The sequence below is a fragment of the Dasypus novemcinctus genome, chromosome 2 (assembly GCF_030445035.2).
Source record: "Dasypus novemcinctus isolate mDasNov1 chromosome 2, mDasNov1.1.hap2, whole genome shotgun sequence".
Classification (NCBI taxonomy): Eukaryota; Metazoa; Chordata; class Mammalia; order Cingulata; family Dasypodidae; genus Dasypus; species Dasypus novemcinctus.
The window spans coordinates 149,927,665-149,954,633 of NC_080674.1; the positions used below are offsets into that span (position 1 = coordinate 149,927,665).

Here is a 26,969-nt window from a genome sequence, read left to right on the forward strand (position 1 = left end):
CCTGACGAATGTAAATGCTACCCTTTGAGCTGAGCACAGAGACCCTCAGTCTGCAGGAGCCCCCCAGAGGCTGTGCTCCCTGATTGTCCACTAGGCTGGAAGCAGACGGCCCATTAGGCTCAGCCTTTGGCCGTGTAGAAATTACCCAGCGAGCTGTGAGGAGTGGCAGCGCTGCCCCAGCAGAGAGCTAATTTCTCCGCCTTCCTCAGAGGAGCCTGGCTCCTCAGCTCTGTCCTGGCGGCTGGGGCCTGTCAAACTCCCACCCATGTCCTAGAGTCATTGAGGCCGGATCCCAGAAGCTGAACCCAGCAGGGGGTGCCCAGAACCCTCCACTCAGAGCTGAGACCTTGTGCACTCTGAGCAGTGGGAGTCACCACCCCAAAATCCTGATGGCTTGGTGACTTGGCTCAAGAAGGCAGCCCTCTAGCCCACATTCAGCCCTGTCTAGGTGCCAGGGACAAGCTAGGGGCTGGGCACAGTGCCAGGGTGAGGGGCTGGCATCCATTGCAGTCAGGTCAAATCAAGGTTGGAGAAATAAGGACTGGGAAGGAAGTTGGGGATGAGTTCTCAATTGGGGTGTAAGGACTGGGGTTGCAGTCAGGGATGTGGTCCAGGATAGGTTAAGATGAGAAATAAGGATGCTGTTGATACTAGGGTTGGGTTGGAGTTGGAAATGGGCTGGGATTATTATTGTTATTTGGCTGGAATTCAGGATGGGCTCTGGGTTGATTCTGGTATAAGGCACAGGATTAGAGTTGAAGTTGTAATTGGGATGAGGAATGGGTTTAAGCTTAGAGATGGGGTCAAGATGGATGCTGGTGTTTGGGTCGTGGCTGGATTGTACATTTGCTGTTGGCAAGAGAGTTATAGTTTGGCTCAGAGTTAGAACTGGAGGTGACTGGGCAATGGTGGGAAGGGTATGCACTTTCCGACCAGGTAGAAACCCAAAGTGGGAATATTGGGACCCTCAAAGTTACCTGCCCCCTACCACCTCTGTCTCATCCACTTACCTGCACCTTCTCACACATCTCGTGTTTGGGAAAAGCCAAGTCTCAAATGTCTCCTGACTGATCGCAGCAGATGTGCCTCTCTGAGATGAGGCCTGCTCTGTGTCCTTTTCTAGGCAGCTGCTGTTTCGCTGAGACCTCCAGACTCGGGAATTGAGCAGGATCCAAGGCATTCTGGGTAGGACTCCATCAGCTGTGGCCTCATCCCCGGAGCGAGTGGGCACGTGAAGAGCCCCCTGCATCCTGGCCCTTGCCAGAGCCCTGACCTTGTTCCCCCTTTCTGCAGAGGCCCTAGCCCCTGCCTGCCCCCTCTCGCTTCTCAGGGTGACAACCTGACATCCTCCGGCACCCAGCGCTGGGGTCAGGCTTTTAAAGCTGTCATTGGGGAGACCGTGGCCCTTCTGCCACTCGTTCCCCTGCCCCGGTGTCTCTTCATGCAGAAACACGAATCAGGGCGTGAAGCAGAGGATGGTTGTGGCACTGGGATGCGTTTAAATGCAGGCAATTAGTGGCTAAATAAAATAGAGGAAAAAACATAGAGCATCTCTGTCTGCTTCTGCTTCTGCAGGCTGCTTGGCTTAGGGACCCTGGGGACTGATACAGGGAATCAGAAGGTGAGGGTGCTCATCACCTGGTCTGGAGCCCCTTCCTTGGAGAGGGCTGTAGAGAAGAGGGACTCTGGGACACCTAATAAATTTCTCAGCCTTGTTAGAGAGTTGGGGTACACTGGGAGGCCATGCAGTTCTTGAAGGAGATGAGGGAAAGTCCTGTAGAATAGTGAGAAGCAGAGGGAGTGACTTTGGGACAGGACAGACCTGAGCAGGTTGCTTGACCTTTCCAAGCCTCAGTTGCCTTATCTGTAAAATGGGGATGATAATTGTAGTACAAACCCCTTAGTGATGTAGTTAGATTTAAATGAGATAATAAATACTCCATATCTCTTGAAAAAGAGGCCCCCCTTGCCCCGACATGTGCAGGAAAGAGAGTGAGGCAGAGGCATGAAAGGGTTAGAGTTGTCTCTGAGAAGTCCTGGCAGGAGTGGATGGGTGGACAGATCATGGAAGGAAACTGGGAGCCCAGCAGAAGCTGAACAGCTCCCACCCCTGGGCCCCGGGTTCTTTCCTCACTGATGCCCTTTCTCAGATATTCCAGAGAGATACAGATGCTTATGCTCTTGACTCTTAGAGGACGAAAGAGAAAGGACTTAGATGTAGCAATTCTGGGAGTAAGTTCCTCGTTTGCTCCTCCTTCCCCACCACCCCTCTGTTGGAATGCCATATGAGATAACCACCTTGGATGACTTAATTTCCTGGAGCCACAGTTTCCCCCGAAGTCTGGCTTTAACAAAAGTATATTTATTGATCCCTTGGGAGGTCACGTAGGGAGCCCTTAACACAGCCACCAGCTAGGAGCATCCTCAGAGACGCTGGCACCTTGCTTGGTTAACTCATCGGTCTTGTCACACGGCTCCTGCACTGAGCAGGGACCGCTCAGGGGATGGGGTGGGGGTCATGAAGCAGCTCAGCAGATGGCAGATGGGGGGCAGGAGGAGCCAGCCACTTGCCTCCTGTTCCCACGTGGACCCCATCCCTGAGCTCCAGCTCAGCCCTTTTCTTTAAATAAAAGGGATGACGTCATCCTCGTGCTTAGCTGCTGAGCTAGAGGAGGGTGAGCTGAGAGACTGTGGAGGGGAAGCCAGATGAGCTGGGCGGGGGGTGGCGAAGGCTCGGGGCAGGCGCAGCGCAGAGGCTGGGCCCCTCTGGGAGCACCTCTGTGTGTGTGTGGCTCGTGGCTCCTGGGGTCCACCCACATGGGGGCATTTGTGGATGGGAAAATGGCAGAACTGCAAAATGTGAGCACAGAGATGGAACTTCATTGTACTGCTAGAAAAGCAGACGCTCAGAGCGAGGAGTCGGGTTATAGAGAACATGGTGGCGTTAGAGCAAGACAAGCCCTTGCTGCTCTGAGTCTCAGTTTCCTCATCTGTGAAACGGGGATGACAGTAGTGTTGGTCTTGCAGCATTTCGGGTGAAAGGTTGGCAGAGATGATGGATGAAAGGACCTGGGGCAGAGCAGGTGCTCAGCTGACTAACGGCTCTAAAGGATATGACTGGGCAGAGGCAGCAGAAGAGCAGGGCCCGGGCTCAGGAGCCGCCCCTGGGGCCAGCCCACCCTCCCTAGCAGGAGCCGGAGTCCCGGGTCGGCAGGTCAGGGGGTGGGTGGCCCTCGGTGCCTCTCTGCCCTCTTCTGCCGTGGCTCCCCTCCAGCCCAGGTGCCTGGGAACCGCCCTCTGCAGCCCTGGGTCCTTCTGCCGTGCCCTGGGCTGTTTTCCTGATCGTCTTTGAGGCGCCCCCTCAGGGTTTGGGGGGCTTCTGACTGCTTCTCCCTCTCTGAGCGCTCTGCCCCTTCCCCCTTAGGGTCCTTTCCTTCTCCCTCTCTCATTCTCAAGAGCGTTTCATCTTCCTTTGACTCATCCCTTCTTCCTGTTCTCTGCGTTCCCTCCCTTTGGGGGGCTGTTTTCTCCTCAGTCTCTCTCCCTTTCTCTCTTCCTGCTTCTGTCTGTCTCTGTTTGTCCCCGTCTCTGATCTCCGCCTCGCCTCAGTCTCTCTCTCCCTGCCTCTCGTTTCCTGTTTTCCTCTCACGCCTTGCGTCTGTCTCTGTGGATGGGAGCTATCCCGCTGGCCCTCTCTACCAGTCCCTGCCTTTCTCCATCTCACACTGTAACTTTTCTGCTCTCTAAAAGGTGAGGTCAGCCTTATCCAGGAGGGAGGGCCCCCACACCCACCCCCACCCCACGTGGGGTGCAACCCTGGCTCTCCGTGCTTCCTGAGCACGGGTGTGTGTGGGCCGAGGGCAGAAGGCCCATCTTGCCTGTCATCTGGAGAGATGTGTGTGCAAAATGTTAGCTCTGTGGCTCTGATTCAGCTCCCAGGCGGCTGGCTGCGGAACACAGATGACGGAAGGGGGTGACGGGGACCCGGGAAAGGGAGCCGGGCTGGAGACGGAGCCCTGGGACTTTGGCCGAGGACCTGGGGGTGCCTAGGGAGAGAGAGTTTGTGACACTGGATGCAATGATGTGGACCAGATGGGGTGAAGGGGACCCTGAGTGGGGTGATGGGACATTGGGAGGGTTAAGGGATGGTCAGTGGGAGTGAAGGGGGTCCAGGAGGGGTGAGAAGGAGACATTCGAAGAAGCAAAGAAACATGGGTGTGGCGAAAGGTCATTCGATGGGGCTCCTTGGGACCTCCCTCTGCTGGTCCCCTCATCGTCTCTCTGCCACCTGTGCCTCAGGCCCGTCTCTATGCTTCTGTGTTTCCCTTTGCTGCTTCTGGCCCTCCCCTTCCGGAGCGGGGGCTCCCCATCCCTCCTCTCTCCCATGCAGTGAGTTGCTGGAGGCCCTCCCCATTGGGAAACCCCCTGACAGATGCCCTCGCCGCTGTGACCTGACCCTGCGGGGACAGGCTGTAGGGCTGCGTTGACCCTACATAGATCTCTCTCTCTCTGGTCTAGAAACAAGAACCTAACTTCTGGCTAAACGGCTAAATCAGCAGTTCTCAGCTGAGAAGGGGCCCATGGGAGCTCCTGAGCTTGGGGTCTGTGAGCTGGGGCTCCGCTGGTGAGGACGAGAGCCGGGAGGGACTCTCCTGCAGGCGTCATTGCTGGCCGATGACTTAACAGGGAATCCCAAGAAGTGCCCAGGGGCCGGCATGTGTCCAAGCCACAGATGGTGCCAACAGTCAACATAAGGCCAAACCCACCTGCTGTTTCCCCTTCCCAGGAAGCTCCAGTGTGTCTGTCTGTACCCACAGGGGCCTGGAAGGGACCACTCTGATCCTTGGGGTTTTCCTTTTCTTTTTTTTTTTTAAGATTTATTCATTTGTTCATTCATTCCCCCCCTTCCCCTCCTCCCACCCTGCTGCTTTTGCTGCCTGTGTTGTCTTTTCTTCTCATTTTTCTCTCTAGGATTCACTGGGATTCAATCCTGGAGACTCCTGATGGGGAGAGAGGTTCCCTGTCAATTGTGCCACCTCAGTTCCTGGTCTCTGCTGTGCTTCACCTTGACTCTCCCCTTGTCTCTCTTTTGTTGCATCATCATCTTGCTGCGTGACTCACTTGTGCGGGCACTGGCTCACATGCAGGCACTAGGCTTGCTGCGTGGGCACTCATGCGGGCACCGGCTCACCACATGGGCACTCATACAGGCACTTGGTTCACTGCACAGGCACTTGCATTCACTGGTTCACCACGTGGGCACTCATGCGGGCACTGGCTCGCCACACGGGCACACTTTATCTTCTTTTTCACCAGGAGGCCCCAGAGATCGAACCCAGGTCCTCCCATATGGTAGGCGGAAGCTCTATCCCTTGAGCCACATCTGCTTCCTTGATCCTTGGGGTTTGGGGGGAGAAGATCAATTTCAAAACATATCATGATAATTATAATAGTGGCAGGAGCTATCCCTTATTGGGTGCTTACTCTTTGCTAGGCTGTAGGGACACTGCACCATTTCATTTTATTTATTTATTTTTATTTCTCTCCCCTTCCCTCACTCCCCTGTTGTCTGCTCTCTGTGTCCATTCGCTGTGTGTTCTTCTGTGTCCGCTTGCATTCTTGTCAGCGACATTGGGAATCTGAGTCTCTTTTTGTTGCGTCATCTCGCTGTGTCAGCTCTCTGTGGGTGCAGCGCCACTCCTGAGCAGGCTGAGCTTTTTTGCGCGGGGCAGCTCTCCTTAGGGGGTGTACTCCTTGTGCATGGGACTCCCCTACGCGGGGGACATCCCTACGTGGCAGGGCACTCCTTGTGTGCATCAGCACCGCGTGTGGGTCAGCTCACCACATGGGTCAGGACGCCCTGGGTTTGAACCGCGAACCTCCCCCAGATCGTAGGCGGATGCTCTATCAGTTGAGCCAAATTCGCTTCCCGAACCTGCACAGTTTTAAATTAAAAGAGCTCTTCACAACTATCTAGGTGGTGAACGTTATTTTTATCCCCACATTGGAGAGGGAAACTGAGGTTCAGAGAGGTTAAGTCACCACCTGCATTCATACCCAGACCCATCAGCCTCCAGAGCTTGTGCTTTTAACCCCTGCAGGTGCTGTGCGGCTCCCACGGCAGGCAACTTCTTGTGGCGGGGCCCTGGGAGGGGGAGTGGGTTAAGAGTCTTCCAGGGGGATGCTCATTCAGGCCTGCAGCTTTAGGAGGAGCCCGGGGCTCCTGGCTTCTCCCCTGAGGTCCAGGACAGCCTTCCCCATACAAAAAGTACTTCCAGGTCCACAGGGGCCTAAGATCCCCCTGTCTCCACCAACACCCTCAGAAAGCTGTTAATTGGTTACACTTGTAGCCAGTGGGGCAGGGCATTAGCGACCTAAATTGAGGCCACTTTCCTGGGCTGTAGATGGAAACATGAGGTGGGGTGTGGGGTCGTCCAGGTCCCCTCCTGCTTCATCAGCCCTGCCCGACAAGCTGCAGGACCCCCTGACAGCCGGCGGAGGTGCGCGAAGACCCTCCGCACGAGCCTCTGTGTGGGTGCACTGGGCTGCTGTGTTCCTGTGGCGCCGGTGGGTGCGTGACGATGGCAGCTCCCACCCGGCAGAGCCGCGAACAGAAGGGGCGAGCTGCCGGCAGCTTTAAATAGCTCCTCGCTGTATCTCACTTGCTGGAGCCCCACCCTCCCCCCAAGTCTGGCTGCCCCAGGGAGGGGCTGTGTGAGCCCCAGAAATGAGGCCAAGACAGAGGGACACAGCCCTCCCCCCAACTCAGAAACATCCTGCAGTCACGGAAACACCTGCCAAGCAGCACCTGTTCATCACTTACCTGAGAAGCACAGCCCACCTTTCTGGGGGAGGGGGTCCAGGACATCTCTTTAGGGTCGGCGAGCTGTCAGGAGGCAGGCTGTGCCTGGACCTGCATCTTGGCTGGAAGGAGGCGGCAGGAGGTTTCCATTCAGACCCTCCCTATGGGGGATGCACTGGCTCCCAAGCCTGGTCACGGCCCCAGCCGCTCTGACTCCTGAGAGCAGCATTCGGCTCCCCTCCTCACCGTGGCATGCATGTCTGTATACACAGGACTTCAGTGATCTGACACTGCACCCTCATCTCCCATCACTCTCCCCAGTCCACCTACCTCACTGCAGACCCTGGGCCGCCTTTCTGCTTCTCAAACATGCCCATCTCATTCCCACCTCAGGGCCTTTGCACCTGCTGTTCCCTCTGCCTGGAACGTTCTTCTCGTGGGGAGAGTCTTTGCTTTTCCCACTTTCACGGGCCCTAGGCTCTTTTGCCTACGTGGATCCTTTCCTCCGTAGAAAGACATGCGAATTATAGTTTACAATTGTACTGGTGTGAACACGAATACATTAATATTAAATATTAAAATAGTTTCTCCAACTGAAAAATCCATTGTTTTATTCTGATTTTAAAAGAAATTAAAACATTTTCATGGACCTTTAAAAGGATCGAGCGTTTTGTCTATATTCCACAAGTCAGCCTCATTTAGAGCCGTCTCATAATTTAGGTACAAATTCAAATATCACCTCCTCCAAAAAGCTTTCCTTGAACACCCCATTTAAGTCCCTCCCTATCCATACTCTGACCCAAACCCTGATTTATTTCCTTCCTGGAGTATGTCACTATGTGACAATATCTTGTCCATGTGTTTGCTCGCTCTCTGTCTGCTGCAGCTAGAATGTAAGCTCCCTGAGGCCAGCGGCTTTGCCTTTTCATTGCTGAAGCACCAGCAGCTCCAGCAACAGGGACTGCAGAGTGGATGAAGGGACAGGTATGAATCTCCTGACCAGAACACTGAGTCCCTCCTCCTGTCCACCCCGGTGTCAATGCTCTCACTTACTGGACTAGCTCTACCCTCCGGGTTCTTCTGACATTTGAAGGAAGGGGATCTACCCAAGGCCTCACACCCAATTTGGCCTCTCTGAGCCTCAGTTTCTTCATCTGGAAAATGGGAACAATAATACGGACCTATTCTGAGAATGCAATGAGCTAGCATATGTGAAAGCAGTGCCAGCTCATGGTGGCGATTCAGTAAATTCAAGTTCTTTTCCTTCTTTTCACTGCCTACCTCAAAGCCTGTTCTTGCTCAAAGCAGAGACCCCGCCAGCACTGAGGCCTCCCTCTCTCTCTCCACATTGTATGTAGGTGCTCAGTGAGCGCTGGCTGGACGCTGTGTTGACAATGCCCCTCCCCATCCTCCTCCAGCAAACCTTAAACAGAAGCTCCACGATAATTCAGAACATCTTTTCTTGCTCTCTTTCTACAAATATTTATCGAGCCCCAACTCTGTGACAAGCTCTGTGCTGGGCTCTAGGGACTAAGTAAAAAGAACACACGGTCTTCTGCCTTCCTGGAGCTTAGGGTCTGGGATGACACAGGCGTTAAGCAGATAATCACTCACATGCGTGTAACTGCAATGGTGCTAAGGGCTTCAAAGAATAGTCTCACTGGGTTGTGAGAACAAATGACAGGGTAATTTGACCAGGTCAGGGAGGTTGGGACAGCTTCCCCAAAGAAACGAAGAGACTGAGGAAATGACAACTGATCTGAGAGCTGACAAACAAGGTAGAGTTTATTAGGCAAGGAACCCAATTGTCAGTAGGAGCATTACAGCTAGTGGAAATAGCATGTGCAGATGTCCTGTGGCAGAAGGGATGCTAGCCAATGAGAGGGACTGACGGGAGACATGAGCAGCCTTGAGATGTGAGATGAGGCTGGAGATGTGGGCAGTGGCCACAAGGTACATATAAATAAGTACAGGAGGCCACATTACAACATTTTCTTTTTATATGGGAGATCCTCAAAGGGGTTTAAGTCACACGATCAGATTTGAATTTTGAAAAGATTGCTCTGACTGCTCTGTGAAAACAGGATTGGCAATTTTTGACAAAAAGATTCAGCAGTTCTACTAGAAGAGAAGTATACATGCCATACTTGTCATAACTCGAAGTCTCATACATATAGCAGACAACACTAAGCAACGACAGCAGTGCTTCTCAAACTTTGGTCCTCAATCAGCATCCACATCACCTAGGAATTTGTTGGAGTTGCAAACTATCAGGCCCCACTCCAGACCCCTTGAATGCAGAAACTCTGGGGGTGAGGCCCAGCCATCTGTGTTTTAATAAGCTTTTCAAGATGCCTGCTAGTTTGAGAACCACTGAACTATAACACTGTTTCCTACTAAGTCCTAATACAGCATCAAAAACTTCCCAGCATGGCAAGCTCAGTGGTCACTACCAGTCCCAGAGCCTCTGTGACACTAATTGCAGAGAGCACTGGGCTGGGGCCTCTAGGAGGGGGCTGTACAGATCCAGCTCTGGAACTCGAGAAACCTGGCAAGACCCTAAATGTAAGCAAGCAGTCAATCATGCCAGGAAAAAGAGCCCTGGACACTGAGTCCGGAGATCTGGGATCAAGCCCCTGCTCAGCCCCTCTGGGTGACCTTTCCCCTTCTGGGCCTCAGTTTCCTTGTCTGTGCATTGCAGCGTGTGTCTCTGAGGGGCAGCCCCTTCTCCTGCAGCTCAGAAGCAGAGTGAAGCAGCATCCACATGCAGTCCCGGGGGGAACTCCCTATAAATCTGCCTCTCCTTGCGGACCGGGAGTGGCACGGGGAATGCAGCTGGTGGCAGAGATGCTGCCCGGAGCTTGTGTGAGGCAGCACATGACTCAGCCCTGGGAAGGAGGCATCCATCACCCTCGGCAGCCCGTGAAGGGAGAGGACCAGGGAGGGGAAGCTTGGGAGTGAGGGGGCCCGGAGCCGGGAAGGAGGAGGCAGGGGCTAGCCCAGCCAGGTCCTCGGGCCTGGGACCCATCAACCCATAAGAAGGGGAGTGTACTCCCAGAGAGGGGAAATCTGAGAAAGAGGGAGAACCAGGTGGGGTGGGGGCCAAATTCTCTGACACCACGCAGGACACAGAAAAAGTGAGCCTGAACTGCTTACAAATCCTGAGACGAAGAACAAAACATCTGCCTCTACTCCCACCTCCATCCACACTTACCTGGCTCCTTCCCAGCTCAAATGTCTCAGCCCAAATGCCACTTGAACAGAGAGCACTTCCCTCATCAGTCATCTGTCCCCCACCCTCCTGTCACCTTTTTATTGTCCTCATAGCCCTTATTGCTCTTTGGAATTATTTTATTGATTTGTTTACTGGCTTTTAGCCATCTCCTTCCCCCTCCCCAGGATATACGCTCCCTGAGGGCAGGGACCTTCTTGCATTACCCATTCCTGTACTCTCAGTGCCTAGCACACAGTAGGTGTACAATAGAACTGCGCTCACTATGTGCAGAGAACTACTTTAGATGCTTTACATACATTAGTTCATCAATGTCCCCAACAATCCTTGAAATATACCCTGTAATCATCATTTCTAATTTTTCAGACAGAAACACCAAGGACCAGAAAGATAAGTGACTTGCCCAAGGTCACACGGTTAGGAAGTGGTAGAGCCCTGTGTGCACCAAAATCTTCCTGACCCCAAAAATCAGAAAATTGGAACACGGGGGTAAGGGGGTCATTGGAGCCATGGCGGGGGGTGTTGACCCAAACTTCTCAAGTTAGTGATACGGAAACATTAGCTCACAGCAACACGGTACCTTCTAAAGCTGCAGTTACTTAATTTAGGAATTCCAAAGGGAAGTCCTGCTTTGCACAGCTGCTGTCCAACTTCTGGAATTTGTTACCCCCTAGGGGTCTTCACGAGCTGAAAATAGAAAGGAGTTCAGAAAGGTTTGCACCAAATTAATGGATGACAGGTCCCCAGTGGTAATTAAAGGAAGTGAGAGATGCTGGGGGTTTGGGCCTAGACATCTGAGGTTCAACATCACAGCTGGGGATTGCTATGGTCTCCCCCAAATGGGTCCTGGGTGCCCCTGCAGAGAGCCAAGGCTGGGAAGCACGGGGGAGGTGCCAGGAAAGCTGCCTGGGCAGGTTCCCCCTTTCCCAGCTGTGAGGGGCTGGGCCGCTTGGCTTGTTGGCTCACTCACCTGCATTCTGGTTTTCTTTAATGCCACCCCTCCCCCCTTTTAAAAAGTTAAACTGTTTCTGCAAGGTCTTCATTATTTCCTAATTATTCATACTCCTTCCATTTGTTTGTCTTGTTAAATACACAACTCAACTAGCAGCTCCCCTTCACATCTGTTTCTGATTCATTGTGAATTTTCATGCCCATCTCCCTCCCCTCAGGGCAGCCTAGGGTGGGAGAGGCCCCTGGGCAGAGGGCACCCTCACTCCCTGGTGCTTCCTTCTGACCCTCTTTGGGAACAGCGCTGTCATTCTGCTGTCCTGCTCTCCCCACCTCTCCTTAACGCCCCTCCCCAGTCCAAAGCTTCTCCCCTCTCTGCAGCCAGCCCCTCACCCCACCCCTCCCGCCTGCCGCCCTCCCTTTTCTCAGGCGGCCACCCTCCCACGGCTACCCGGCTACCCGGCTACCCGGCTACCCCGCTCTGCTTCCACTACTTCTTCCTCCCCCTTGCCGCTCCTTCCCAAGCTCCTGTTCTCCCCCTAGCTTTTACCCTCTCCCTCTGTCTTGCAGCCCTCTCACACCCTGTGCCACCCTCAGAGCCTCAAGTGTTGCTCCTACCCCACCCTGCCTCCCACTCTCCCAGTTATAACCCACAGGCCCAACTGGCGCTGCGTCTCGGCTTCTCTTCCGGGTGGGCACTGCACACTCACAGCTGATCATTCATCGGCCCCAGCCCTGCACAGTGCACCTTAAATTGCTTACTTCCTGAAAATTCACTTCCTCAAAGCCCCACCGCAACGGCCGGGGCCAAGGAGGGGACAGGGCCTGGGACTCCCAGTCCTGGCCTAGGGGTCCCGACACCAACCCTGAGCCCCGTTGCAGTGGCAGGGCTGAGGCCAGCAGCTCTCAGCAGATCCTGTCCCCCCAGGCCTGCCTTAGGGAGGCCCTGACAGGCCCAGGCCCCTTCTCACCCCTCCCCAGGGCACCCCCCGGGGGAGGTGGCTGTGGTGGGGGGTTAATGGCTGGACCCGAGCCCCCGTCCACAGGCAGCGGCCTGGGTTCTGCCTGGGCCTTGTTTGGCCTCCAGTGCGGCAGTTTCCTGGCTTGGGGCAGGGGTACGTGAGTTCACCCAGACACCTCCGGGTACCTCCCCACTCAGCATGTGCATCCCCACCTCTCAACTCTATACATTACATGCCTTTCAGTGGGGCTTCCCCAACCCAGCGCATCAGAGTCACCCAGAAAGCTTATTAAAATGGAGCACTGGGCTTCACCCCCAGGGTTTCTGATTCCGTAGTCAGGGGTGGGGCCTGAGACTGTGCATTTCAAACAGATGCCCAGGTGATACTGCTGCGGGGGGGCCCCCCTGGAGAACCGCTGCACTAGGCTGTCCACACGTGCACAGACAGAAGGCATGCATCCGTGCTCCGAAGCTTTAGCAAAACAGCAAGGGAGGTGAGGCAAATGGGGGAGAATGAAAGCTAAGAGCTGAGTCTGGGGGTGACCCAGGCCAAGAACACGGATTCTCAGTATCATTCTCTGTCTCTGACTCTGGGTCTTTCTCCATCAGCCTCGGCATTTCTGTGTCTCTTTCTCTGTCTCCGCCCACTGCCTGCAGCTTCCTAGCCCCAGCCAGGCCCTGCAGCCTCCAGGTGGCTTCCCGGCTCGCCTGCACACATGAGCTCATCCATCTCCATCACCACGTGAGTGAGTGGCAGGCAGGTGAGAGAAGAAGATTACAGAAGAACCGGCTCAGCTTTTTGCTAACGGGGCGCTCGCTCACCGCAAGAACACAGACAATTACCCCCCTGTTCTGGGGGATAATCATTAATGCCACAGGAAATTCTAAACAAGCGATTAAATTATTACTGGGGAAGGCAGAGCAAGCCTGTGCCATCATTAAGCCGCCCTGGTACTGTTGGCCGCAGGAAGGCTTACCTGGGAGATGGGGAAGAGAGGAGATGGGCGCGGCCCTGCCGCTGCAGCGTCACTAACCCCTCTGGAGCTGCACACCCAGCCGCTGTCCCCAGGACCCTCCTGACCCACCCACAACAGGGGCTCTGTGCCAGCAGCTCTTCGTGATCTCAGGCCTTCTAAAGCCTTGCCTGGGTGATGAATCCATTCCTTCAATTGACAAATATTTCCTGAGCACCTACTATGTGCCTGGCAGTATGCCAGGGACTGCAAGAACGGTGAACAAGACAGACAAGGCCCATGTCTTCCTGGAGCTGACAGTCTAGTGGTAAAGGCAGGTAATCAAAAAGTAAACAAATAAGAATGTAATTTCAAGTTGTGGCAAATACTCAAAAGGAAATAAACAGGATACTCAGTAGTTTGAGAGGAATATCTAGTTGGAGGATCTCAGAAGCCCCCCAACCTTTAACAGACAGACCTCCCTCGGGTTGACCAGCAGTCTATGCCCATCACTTGGGCTGCAGATCATATTTTATATGAATACCTGCAACACCTGAGCAGCCCTTTACTTCCTCAAGTCCCAACACAGTCATTGGAAAGCTCAAGAATATCTATAACAGTTACTGTTTTTTAGCACTTACTACGTGCCAGGCATTGCACTAAGCAACTCATGCTCATTACATCATTTCATCTACAGAATAATAATGTTATGAAGTTGAAGTAGGTGTTTCTAGTCCCCATTAAAAAGACACAAAAATGGAGACCTGGAAGGTTTCGGCCATTTAGTCAAGTTACGCAGTAAGTTGGGGGGTTGAACTGAGTCCTGAGTCCCCTGAGCTGAGCCCTTTTATCCCTGTCTTGTCCTACCTCCCAGGAGAAACATGAGAGATCTGTGTAGGCTTCTCAGAATCCATTTCAGGGCTAAGAAACCCCACAGCCTAGGGTCCCTAAGGACATGGGGCTGCAGTGGAGCTGGCCGGCCAGGGCTGGGCACTAAAATACAGGGAGGGGGAAACGGACTTTGGCCCAGTGGTTAGGGCGTCCGTCTACCACATAGGAGGTCCGCGGTTCAAACCCCGGGCCTCCTTGACCCGTGTGGAGCTGGCCCATGCGCAGTGCTGATGCACGCAAGGAGTGCCCTGCCACACAGGGGTGTCCCCCGCGTAGGGGAGCCCCACGCGCAAGGAGTGCACCCATAAGGAGAGCCGCCCAGCGCGGAGGGAGCAGCCTGCTGAGGAATGGCGCTGCCCACACTTCCCGTGCCGCTGACGACAACAGAAGTGGACAAAGAAACAAGACGCAGCAAAAAGACACAGAAAACAGACAACCGGGGGAGGGGAGGGGAATTAAATAAATAAATAAATCTTTAAAAAAAATAAAAAATAAAAATAAAAATAAAATACAGGGAGGAACTCCTCTCACTCAGGATCTCCAAAATGCAGCCCAGAGAGGGAAAGTGACCTGAGCTGGCCAGCTGCCGGATCCCCCTGGCTCGAGGAGAACCCAGAGAGGCCATCAGCCTATCCATGCCCCCGCCGGTTGCCGGCTCTCCCCCAGCACCCCGTGTCCTCTGGAGGGCCCCTCCGAGGGTCCCTGCAGATAGCCGCCCGCCCCAGGGCTGGAGCTTGGGTTTGCTGTGACTAATCGCCTGGTACTTGGGAGGCCATGGTGAATTATTCACACGGATTCTGTGAATTATTCACGTTGTTATTATTTATTTTTCAGATGCGCCTGCGGCACAGCCTCCAGGCCCATGTTCAAAGGATGACATAACTCCTGACTCTTGCTCTCCTCTGTGGACAGCGACCCAGGCCTCTCTGTCCAGCCTTGAGCAGGAGCCCCAAAGAGTAGGCAGAGGGCGGGGGACAGCCGCCTTGGGGCAGACTCCTGCGGGGTCCTACTCCTCACACCAGGTCCAGCGATAAGAGCTACCAGTTACCGAGTCGTCACCAAGCGCGGGCTTCCCGTGTAGATGCTCGCATGAACGTCATGACAACCCTATGAAGAGCCCGCCTTCCCATTTTACAGATGATGGTACTGAGGCCCAGAGGTGTGATATCCCTTGCCCAAGGCCCTCACCCCAGGAATTGGGATTCAGGCCCGGGTCGGTGGACTCGAAAGCCAATGGCCGCCGCGTTGCCCATGTCAGTGGGTGCCTGACAGGTCCTACCAAGCCCCTTTGCCCGTCAGGGTGTGCTCCCCGCCCTCGCCCCTGGCTTCAGACCTAGCGGAGGGCAGGCCACGCCCAGAGTCTCCCAGCCTCCGAGAGGAGCCTGCTCCATCTCCATGGCAACGGGATCCCGAGCAGCCAGAGCGCAGCTGGTCTGTCCCTGAGGAGTGGAGGTGGCCTTTGCCCGCAGAGTCCCCCCAGGTGTCCCAGGCTCTGAGCACGTGCTCCTAGGCCCCCCACCTTCACGAAAGCCCCCCCACAGAGACCAGCCCTGCCTCACAGAGTTGGGAGGGCGGCCACCAGCCTCCCTCCCCGCTCCTTCACAGCTCGCCGCCCGGCTAACATCACCCCTCTGGCTGCGGGCGGCTCCTGCTCCCAGCCTCAACTCCCCCCTCCACGCCCGTAGCTGCCACCTGGGCCTGAGGAGGCAAGGTGGGCTTGTGGACCTCAGGCACTCAGGGGAGGCCCTGACGGCCCCTTGTCCAGGTGACCTCGGGCTCACAGAGACACCCTCCTGTCCTGGAAGGGCATCTTTGTCTTCCTGACACCTCATTCATGCATTCATTCATTCATTCAAAAAATAGTTGAGTGCCTGCTCCGTGCCTTGCACTGTTCCACATGCTAGGGAAATAGCTGGGAGCAGCAGGGCCTCCTTGTTAGGGCCCTCCCCACTGCTGTGGCCAGGGCCCCCTCCCAGAACCTGTCTATCCTGGCAGCAAAATCACAGGCAAATTGGATTCAAGTCCTGATTCTACCGGTCCCTGACTTTCTGGGTGACCCTGAGCCAGTAAATTCCCCCTCTCTGGTTTCCCCCTTTTTAAATAAGGGAGAGAGGCCAGAATCTGCTTTCTAAGGCCTTGGCAGTCCTGCTTTTCTCAGGTATCAGTAACTCAATAACAGGACAACATAATCATTTCCATCCGTACAGCTGTCAAAGTCAGAGCCTTGCACGTGCTTCATCTCAGGTGGGCTTAAGCGTCCCTCTCTGCCTGGCCCTGTGCATTTTTAAAGAGGAGCCTGGGAATGGCTCTGCTGTTAATGGTGGATTTCAATTGCCAGAGAGACTTGGGGGGTGGAGGGTGGGCAGGAAAGGAAACATTCGCAGAATGCCTGTGGTTTTCTCATAAATGTTCTCTATAAATCTTTGCAGAGGTAGATACTGTTAGCCCCATTTTACAGGCAAGGAGCCTGGGACTCAGATCACTGAAAGTCACCAGGCAGTGAGTAGCAGAATTTGAACGCAGGACCGTCACAGCCCATGCTCTTACTGCTACAAGGCTCTGTCTCTGGACCCACCTGGATCGTGGGGATGCAGCGTGGCTTCCTCTTCCAAAGCCTGTGCTGGGGGAGGGGGAGGGAGACCTGGTCAACACCTCTTCCCTGAAACTCAGCTTCCAGGGAGTTGGGTGCCACTGACTTCCACCCTCCCCACCACCTGAGGAGGGAACCACTTGGCCCAGCTGCACTGAGTCATCCAATAGCCAGGAAACCCAGGATGATAGTTATCCTGAAGCAGGCGCAGAGCCGCACTTCCTCAGCAGGCTCCGGGCTCCGGGCTGTACTTCCTCTTTGTCTCAAAGCACCTGAACTTGTTCTCCGGGTGGACAGGCAGGGAGGGAGGGACCGTGGAGGCTGGGCCCCAGGGACCACCCCCACCCTGAGGGCATCCATACCTCCGACCCCCTCGGTGACCTTGCAGGCTGGACACTGGTCTCCAACTCAGCTCCTGCCTGCCACCAGCGTGGGCCTCTCCCCGAAGGCTGGAGAAGTTCCTCAGAGCATAGACCCCGCACCACCAACTGCTGGCCTAACCCCTCAAGGCCCTGGTTCTGGGACAATCCTGAGTTCGAATCCTTGTATTACTATTTGGGCAGCTGTGGCCAGTCACTTAAATTCACTGGCCTCAGTTTCCCATTTGTAAAAGAGGGATAACTCTACCTTCCTCTGTCGTGGGACTGTTGTGAGGGTATCGCAAGGTGACGAAGGGCTTGGTGATGGTCCCTTAGGATGAGCATGATGCGCTGTCCCCTCTCCACCCTCCCTCTTGCCTCCAGGCTGACCCTGGACCTGGGGCTGCAGTTCTGGGAGGACCAAACGTGTTCAACACGTTCGGGCTCCTCAGAACTGCAATGTGTCTGGTGGCAACTTCTAAACAGAACTTAGCCTCCCAACCAAAGTCACGTGTACCTGTCGGCCCCGCCGACCCCCCTCCAGGCTCCAGACTGTGTCCTGGACAGACTGGGTGATGCGGCCCCTTCTGGAAGCCCTGAGTTCGGGCCCCTGGAGTCAGGGGGGGCTTGTGGCCTTCCTGCCTCGTGGCTTCGGGGGCTGGAGACCTGGGCGAAGATATGGGGCCTGGGCAGTGGCACTGCTCTGTCCTGGGGAGTGACTGTGGCGGGAGAACCTGACGTCCCAGGAGGTGACCAGCCCTGAGTCCGCCCCCCCCCCCCGCTGGCTGAGGTAAGCACTGCTGTCAGCTGAGGCTCAGTCATTTCCCTGGTCACAGGGTGGGGTGTGGCGAAGCCGGGATCTGAACCCAGGTCTGCATGATTCTGAAGTCCTTGTTCATCAGCAGGTGTGACACCGCTTCCCTGAGTCACCGCCGTGATGGCAGTTACAGGCCCCGAAGCGGCCGGGTTCTCAGCTAAGCACCCTGCCTGCATTCTCCCATTTGCCCTACTCAAGAGCCCTCTGATCGGCACTATTGTTTTATTCCCACCTTAGAGGTAAGGAAACTGCAGCTCAGAGAGGCCAAGGGTCAGAGTGGCCCAGCTGGGAAGGGCAGGGCTGCCGGCCTCTCTCCACTGTGACACCGGGGTCCTGGGAAGGTACCCCACCTATCGTCACCCAGGATGGTGCTTCACCTCCAGGGCTCCCCTCTGCCTCACCACTCACCACACCCTTGCCCTTCTTTCTTTCGGGGGTTCCCTGACCTTGCCTGTACCCTTATCCCAGCCCCTCCAACCCTGAGCTGGAACTTACAAGATGGGGCCCCCACTCCCCACTGCAAACAATGAACTGCCCTTCCCGCTGCCTCCAGGCCCACTGGGAATTTGCCCCTAATTGCATCTCAGACTGGGAGGCTATTAGCCTGTGATTGCATCCCCAGTGCCTGTTTTGTTCCCTGGGTACCCTCGCAGCTCCCGCAGGGGTTTGAGATGACTTAAAATGATTCAAGATGACTTAAAATGACGTAATCTCCAATCCGAGGGCCTGGCCAGCGCGGCTCCCCAGCACCCTTACCACCCGGTCCTGGGCGGGCCACTCGAAGACGGCTGGGTCCCCTCACCATGGGGCAGCCAAGAGCACCCCTAACCTGAGAGGGTTCCCAGCCAGGCAGGGGCAGCATCCATGCACCTGCACATACACATCACAGGTCCTGCTGCTAGGGGTGTTCAGACTGACCCTCTCCCCATTGTGTGCCCCTGGGCACCTCCTGTCTGGAGCCACCACCACTTAGGACTGCTGGGTCCTTTTCTCTCACTGAGAGACCTTGGACAAGTCCCTTCCACCACCTGGGCCTGAAAAATAAGAGATTGTTCTCCATGATTTCTAAGCAGCTTCTAGTAGGAAAGGTATATAATTTTGGTAACTCCTGGAAGCTTCCCTTCCACAATTATCTCATGTGTGCTAGGTATGGTGTCAGGCGCTGAGGATGCCATCAAGACAGGCTGATCTGTCAGAGCCCTTACGGAGCTCACAGGCTAGCAAGGGAGACAGGAAGCCTGAAGTTACAACCCAGAGCCTTCAGGGCTGTAAGGAGGGGAGCATCGGGGACCAGGTGGGAGCTCTGGCGGTGCCGGGGTACCCAAAGGTGCCTGATGGAGCTCAGAGGGGCGGCCTGAGAAAGCTTCCTTCAGGGTTTCTGAGCCCTAAAGGGTGAAGAAGACTAGGCAGGGGAAGGGACAGGGAGGGGTGTCCAGTGCGGAGGCTGAAGGGGCCAACGGAGGCCTCGGAAGTCGGGCTGGAGAGTTTGGGCTTTATTCTGAGGGCACCGAAGAGCTATGGAAAGGTTGGGGGAAGGAGGGTGTGGCCATCTGGAGGCCCGAGGGTGAGGGCGGGAGGCCTTCCCGGAGGCCTGGCCATCTGTCTTATCGGCCCCCTCTTCCTCCTGGTGTGAGGAATGTGGGAACAGCCCCTCCAGTCTCCGCGGGAAAGGCAAGCAAGGCTGTCCTTCTCCTCTTCTCTCCCCCTCCACTCACCCCACAGAGCCAAACCTGCTTCAGAGGTGGGGCTGGGTCTCCTTAGGACAGCCGGAAGGGAAGGGGCCTGGAGGTCTGATGTCCAGCTGAAGCTCCAGGAGGGACCGGCTCTGTCCCTCCCCGCTCCCCTAGGGGGTTAATCTCTGACTGAGCCATGGAAACTGAAGCTGGGGTTATAACCGTGAGAGCCTCCAAGCTCCTTCTCTTTCTCCTGCTTGTTGGGCTAAGGGTCCCTGCCTCCCTCCACCTCCCTGCCCGACTGGACAGGACCATCGTAGAGGAGCTGCCCAGGCCTGGCCGTGCCCCTCGCTCATGGAGTCTGGAGCTGGAATGCTGCGGGAGCGGCGGGAGGTGGAGGAGCACACAGCTCACGGGAAGGCCGCTCAAGGCTCGGGAGGGATTTCAGGTGGATTCAGAAATTAGAAAATTTAACCTCCTGCCCTGGCCTCTGTCAGTCCCGGAACCTCGTGGCCCCGGCTGCACAGAAGTGCTGGGCACAGCACGCAGGTCTCCCAGGCCCCCTCCTGGAAGGTGAGGATGCCCAAGGCAAACTCCAGCCAGCCATTGTCTCTGACTGATGGGAGCCCAGCCCAGAAGACCTCCCGGATTTCCACTTTCTCCATCTGCACCGCCTTCCCCAGCCCGGGTGCTATCCGCTCCCGCGTGAACCTATGCAGCGTGCTTCTCATCTATCTCTCTGAGCCCATCCTTGGCCCTCTCCCATCTCACTCCTACACCATAGACAGACGGAGGAAAGCTTACTCGGGCCGCTACTCTCCTCAGCATCCTTCAAAGCTCTCAAGAGAAACCCAAACTCTTCCTTGTGGCTTACAAAGCCCAGCTTCCCACTCTGCCCCTCCACACCCGCATAAAGAAGTCACCTGTCCAGTGAGGCAGGAATTCTTCAGGTCCTTGAAGTCACGTTGCCCTGTCTCAGCTCCCTGCCTCGGCATTTACTGGGTCCACACTCAGAGCCCCCATCACGCCTCATCTCCTGGAAAATCCCCCTCCTCACTCAGGTCTCAACTCAAAAGTCAAATCCTCCCAGATGCCTCTGGCCACCATACAGGCACCCCCTTTAAGGCTCTCCTAGCCCCTCGGAGCTTCACCTGCCAAAGCGCTGCCACACTGGGCTGTAAATGCCTATTTCACATCTTCCTCTCCCACACTTCAGTGTATCAATCAGAACTTAATAAGCATGCTCCATGTGGATGAAGGAACGAATGAGGCTGGAGATAGGCAGGATGGAGGGTATCACACGGCACCATGAGAGTACCAAAGGACACTGATTATGCTACAACTTGTAATGATAAGGGCAGTATCATTTATTGTGTGCCCACTCCATGCCAGGCACTGCCCTAAGTGTTATCTCATTTCATCCCCCAAAGACCTTGAGAGAGAAGTATCATTGTAATCATGCCCATTTTACAGATAAGGAAACTGAGGCTCAGAAAGAGTCATTTACCCCAGGTCCTACAGCCAGAAGGTGGTACAGGCTACATCTTCTGAAATGCCGAGATGTCAGGGATTTGAGGTAGGGGCCCTTGCACGGCCTAAAACTCAAATGAAACTTAGAAAGGCCATTGATGAGCTCCAGATCGCTAAGCATTCCCGCAGAGACTGCCAGAACACTTTCTCATCCCCCCATCCCAGATGGCCGTGGGTAGGGGCTCCTGAGTCCCTAGGAGAAAATGTTACCAACCCTGGGACCTTCCAGGTGTCAGAGGAGTCAGTCCCTCACGGCGTCCTTGTCCCCACTCATGTTTCTTTCAGAAGCAGAAGCCCGGCAAGTCCAGAGTACACCCCTCGTCATCAGGGCAGAAGGTAAGGCGCTGAATTTAATAGCAAAGCAGATTTGGCTGGAGAGGAAATGAGATTTCTTTGTCAAGGTGAGTGTGTCTGGGAGAGCCGGCGACAGGGTGGAGTGGGGGGATGGGGGTGCTTTGGGGGGGCTGCGAAAGGGGAAGCATGCTCCTGGAATTATTAGAGTGTTGATTATGTCCTCTTGATTGTTAATGAAATTCTTCACCTTGGATTTCTGGACCAGGGGGAAACCTCCTGGAGCTCATTTTCCCGCTGATGAGAGCAAGGGAGAGGGCAGGAGGGGGCAGAAGACTCTCAGCTTATGGAGAAATTAAATTTCGCCTAAACAAATGGGACTGGACAAGCCTGGGCACTGCCATTTGAAGGCAGAGCCCTGGGGCTGTCCCAAGGTCCCCCTGGAAACGGGATGGAGACCCCTGGATGGGGAACAGTGCAGAGGCGCGACCCAGGCGGCAGACAGCAGCTTCAGTAAAAATAGCTAATGGTGCTGAGCGCCTTCTGATGAGGCCCGCGCCAGAGAAAGTGCACGTATTGTCTACTTAATCCTCCCAACAACGCTTGGAGGTAGGTACTATGATTATTCCCATTCTGCAGATTAGAACGCTGAGGCACAGAGAGGCTAGAAGTTGCCCCAGGGTTCCACAGCTGGGGAGTGGAGGTGCCAGTATTTCAGCTCAGGCAGCCTGGTGCCAGTGCCCATCCTCTGCGATCTGAGAGGCGCCCAGCTCTGCCGCCTTCCTTCACCACCTCCCTGGCTTCAGCTGCCTCATCTACGACTTGGGGCCAATGATAGCTGTCACCACAAAGGGTTGCTATTAGGAGTCAATGAAATTAAAAATTTTAATAACTTAACACTGAAATAGTATTAGGGGGAAATGGACTTTGGCCCAGTGGTTAGGGCGTCCGTCTACCACATGGGAGGCCCGCGGTTCAAGCCCCGGGCCTCCTTGACCCGTGTGGAGCTGGCCCATGCGCAGTGCTGATGCGCGCAAGGAGTGCCGTGCCACACAGGGGTGTCCCCCGCGTAGGGGAGCCCCACGCGCAAGGAGTGCACCCATAAGGAGAGCCACCCAGCGCGAAGGAGGGAGCAGCCTGCCGAAGAATGGCGCCGCCCACACTTCCCGTGCCGCTGACAACAACAGAAGCGGACAAAGAAACAAGACGCAGCAAAAAGACACAGAAAACAGACAACCGGGGGAGGGGAGGGGAATTAAATAAAATAAAAATAAATCTTTAAAAAAAAAAAAAAGAAATAGTATTAGGGAGCCTTGCTTCCTGCCTCCCAAAGTAGGAGGTGCACCATCTTATCAGGCAGGATGGCACGGAGATGACTGAGTTTGGCCATAAACACAGGCAGTAAAATGAGAAGGCTCCAGAGTGTGCCCTTCACTCGCTCTTTCATTCCACAGAGGTTGATGGAGCACTATGGTATGTGAGTGCTGTCCTAGGCACGAGGACGGGGTGTGACAGTGAACACAGCAGACACAAATCCCTGTCCTGGTGGAGCTTACATCCAGTGGGGAGAGGCCGCCCATCAACAAGATAAATAGTAAGCAGCAATGAATGTCAGAAATGGCAAATCCAATGGGACAGAACAAAGCAGGAGAGGGACAGAGCAGGCGCTGATGGGGAGGATTTCCATTAGAATACAGTGGTCAGAGGAGGTTCACTGAGAAAGTGACTTCGAACCAAAGTCTGGAAGAGAGGGATGAGTGGGAGTACCTGGGAGAAGAGTATTCCTGGGAGAGGGAACAGCAAGTGCGAAGGCTCTGAGGCGGGCCATCCCTGGCATGTTATTTGAGCAGGAGGGAGGCCAGAGTAGCTGGTTAGTGAAGAGCGAGTCGTGGGAAATGAAATCAGGAAGTAATGGGGGATGGGCAGATTGTCTTGGCCTTGTGGACCTTTGTGAGGACTGTAGCTTTTATCTGAATGAACCCATAATCCACCAGAGGGTTTTAGGCATGATCTAATTTATGCTTTAAAGGTATCGCTGTCAGCTAAAGTAGATACAACCCCAGGTACTGTTCTTCTGAGGGCTACAGAGACCCGCAGGTTCTATGGTCATGGCAGATGGAGTTCAGTGCCATGTCAGTTGGCCCTACTTTGGAGTTTGTGTTCCTCAGTGTGATGGAGTTGGACTCAGGTGTGACCTTTGTTCACAAGCCTCTCCTGTCACATTTACCAGACCTGTGGTTGGCGCTGGGGTTTAGTGTATACTCAGGGGACCTGAATCTCTGGACTGTCCATGTGAAAGCCAGGCCCTGAGCCTCAACAGACCTGCAACTCCTACCCTCTGGTTTTTTGGACTTACCCCAGCCAGTTAACAGGGAGGTGAAGAAGGTCAACCACCACACCAGGGAGCCAAGAGTGCCTACAACTGCAAACAGGAGAACTGCATCCATCATCCAAGTGGAATCTAAGCACCCTCTCGATACAGAGGTGGAGTGGACATAGCCATCCCAGGGTCCACAGAATGGAGGAATAGAGTATGGATTAGAGTGGACTCACTGATACTCTATTCTGGAACTATTGTGATTAGTAATGGAAGTAAATGTAGCACTGAGATGGAGAGAGTGGCCATGGAAGCTGCTGAGGTGGGGAGTGGGAAGAAGAGATGTGATGTGGGGGCATTTTCACCAAGTGCAATGAATGTCCCATGATGATGGAGGAGGTTGTTATGGGAGGAGTGGGGTGAGGGGGGTGGGGGGGAAGGTATATGGGGACCTCATTTTTTTTAATATAACATTTAAAAAAATAAATCAAGACCAAAAAGAAGGTATCTCTGTGATGGTGGTGTTGAGAATAGACTGTAGGTGGTCACGGACAGAAGCAGAGAGAAGAGTTAGGAGGGCATCACCACAATCCAGGTGAGAGTAGAGGTGGCTTAGTTCAGGGAGGTAGCAGTGGAGGAGGCGATAGGTTGATTCTGGATGTACTTTGACGGTAAAGGCAACAGGATGAGTAGACAGAGAAAATGTGGGGACTGTGAGACAAAGAGGGGCATTGAGGGCGATGCCAAGGGTTTTGCTCCCCTGCTTTCAGGGCCCTGAAGAGCCACCCCCTCTTCTGTTTAAGACCCAGCTCTGTCCTCCATGACCTCCCCCAAGTCCTCAGGGACAACCCTGAGCCCACAGGGCTTTAGGCCAGAGCCTCTGCTCCCCACCGCCCCCCTTGCTGCCCAGGGCCTTGCCTTCCGGAGCCCAGGATGGAGGACCCTCGCTGAGCCCATCTTGACCCAGAGCCTAAACCTGCCTCCTGGCCTTCTGGGGCTGCACAGATCCCTACCCCAGCCAGGAGGCCCCGTCACAGTCGGCATCCTCCTCAGCAGGGTGCCAGCTCAGGAGCTCCTGCTCCTCCTGACTTCAGGGCTCCCTCTTCTTGCTCCCTGGACAGGGCTCTACTCTTTCCTCCCACCCAGTTCCCTCCTTGAGTGCCTCAAATCTCTGCTGGATCTTCCGTCCCTCCCTCCCCCGCCGACACACACACACCCCAGAAGCCTCCCCTGACCTGTCCGGGCTCTGGTTCCAAGACCTCATGGCCCCGGGCCTCTACCACAGGGCAAGTTTAGGGTCTCTCCCGTGGTTATTTGATGAAAGCCTGCTCCCCACCTGACTGTAACCTCCACAAGGGCAGGGGTCCTCTTGTCTCCCCAGAAGCAGGCAGTCCTCAAAAAGAGACATTCAGTGGATTTGACAGGGAGCCTCAGGCTTGTGGTAAATTAACTTTCATTGACCTAAAGCCTCCAGCTGCTAGAGAAGTGTCTGGCACAGAGCAGGTGCTTAACCCGTGCTTACTGAAGGAATGAATTAGTCAGTGAGTCACAGCTCTCCTGTAAGAATGTGGGCATGTGACTCATCTTCTGAGCCTTGATTTCCCTCTATGTAAGGGTAGGAATAAGATTACCTACTTCATGGGTTCTTGTGAGGATTAAAAGACACAGGACATCAACAATGCCTGACACCAGTAGATGCTCCGCAATTATTCCTCAGTGCATGCTCCGACACTTACCACCCTCCAACTCTCGTGGGCTTCCCCTCCCTCCACCACTCCCTCCCACCCCTGCCCCCGTTCTGGGCCTTTCCCCTCCCCTCGGAGGACTTCCAGGCATGGAATCATCATAACCTCCAAACACTCCCCTTCTCTCCCAGATCCCCAAATTCACCACTGGTTACATATTGATCCTGTTTAACTTTCCCAATGGATGATAAACACAAAATTAAAATGACTCCCTGGAATATTAATGTAGTAAATGGCCCTATTAAAAGAAAGAAAATACAGCTGAGAAAATTTGCTTTGATGTAGCGTTTTCTGCAGGAGGCTCATTTATCTGCAGCTCAGACTCTCGAAATGAGATTCTGAAGGTTTCTCTGATGTCTCTTATTTTTCCCTCACCCAGAATTTAAACAGAAAATAGAATCACAAGCTGGTGTCATAAAAATGTGGGCCTTTTCCCTTCTCAACCAAGAAGCAAATGAAAACAGGGCCAGGTAGATGTCAGTCTCCGCCAACGCTGGGCTCAGGACGCCCCTGCCCCCCATCTCTCCTGCAGGTTGCCCACAGGGCCAGGCCAGGCTGCCGGCCAGCCTCCAGGGTCCCAGGGGGCGCTCAGAAGCCTGCTCTGCTGCTGCTGAAATTAGGAAAGGTGACTCAGGACCACGGGAGAATGGGTTGCAGTGTGGGTACGTGTCCAGATTTTAGTGGACTTGTAATCCTGGCTCTGTCATTTATTAGCTGTGTGTACTTGGACCCAGTACTTCACCTTCCTGAGCCTTGACATTCTTATCTGTAAAGTGGGGATAATGTTAGTACCTCACTCACAGGTCTTCATAAAGTTTCAAAGAGATAACACATTTAGCCCCTGGTAGGTGATCAGCACTGTCGTTTGTTAATATTATTACAAATAACAATTGGTGTTATTGTCACAACCATTCAGGTCTCAGTTGAGATATCGTCTCCTCTGAGAAGCTTTCCCTAACCTCTGGGCTGAGTCCTGGGCCTCCCCTGGCCTATTGGCACCCCTGGACTCCCAGCCCTGGTAACTCCCCGGCGTGCTCTGGGAGAGTGGGCCAGGCTCTTGCTCACGGTTGAATGTAACCGGGGCACACGGTAGAACATAAATGTCTGCTTGGAGGGTTGGGGTCAGAGACGAGGTGCTGGTGGCCGATGTTCCTGCTGTGGTCTGCAGATTTGTGAAGTGACCGAAGGCCCTTCCATGTGGCCACAAGACCTCAGAGAGCCCAACTTGGAGGGGGCCATCCATCCCACCTCTCCCAGCCCTGGGCATCCAGAGCTGCACCTTCCCTGGGTCTCAACTTAGATTCTCTGGCACCATTCCTGCCTCCCCAGCCCTCCCCAGCCTCAGGAGGTGGCAGACAGGGCAGTTCAGATCAAGATCCTCTGGGGTTAATTCTTTCCTCCCTTCTCCCTTCTTTCCTCAGCTCCCTCCTTTCCCTCCTCGAAACCTGCTGAGAGCCTGGGTGGCCCTGGATGAGCAGAGGGTGGGCCAGCGACTTCCTGAGCTGGGCAAAGCCACGTCCCTGACACCTGAAATGTCAGGCTCTCATTTGTCCCCTTCCTGCTGCAAGGGGGGCTCAGGGTGCTATGCTGGGACCCCAGAGGAGCAGCCTGCCCTCCCAGGCAGCCAGGCCTCTGGGCCCAGCCTCTGAACCATCCTCTCCCCAGACCCAGGCTCTCCTCCCCTCCCCTGCCCTCTGCGCTCCCTCTGCCTCTCTCTCACACAGTCACAGAAGACTAATACTGATTCCCAGTCACACAATCCCTGTTGTCCACAGCCGCGGGGCTCGAGAAGGGAGAGGAGCCCTGTGGAGAGGGGGCGGAAGCCGGGATCTGTGGAAGATCAGCTTGCTTGCTGGGGGC

General features: G+C 54.8%; 1 long non-coding RNA gene across 1 annotated transcript in view; it reads right to left on the minus strand.

Moving 5' to 3' along the window:
- Positions 1 to 8,792: 8,792 nt before the first annotated feature.
- The window catches only part of LOC131274324 (uncharacterized), a 45,320-nt gene continuing 27,143 nt past the window's right edge, over positions 8,793 to 26,969 (minus strand). The window contains exons 3-4 of the long non-coding RNA XR_009181546.2: positions 20,971 to 21,127; positions 8,793 to 10,721 (exon numbers count right to left, since the gene is read on the minus strand). This is a non-coding gene — a long non-coding RNA (uncharacterized lncRNA). The remainder of the gene's footprint in view (positions 10,722 to 20,970; positions 21,128 to 26,969) is intronic.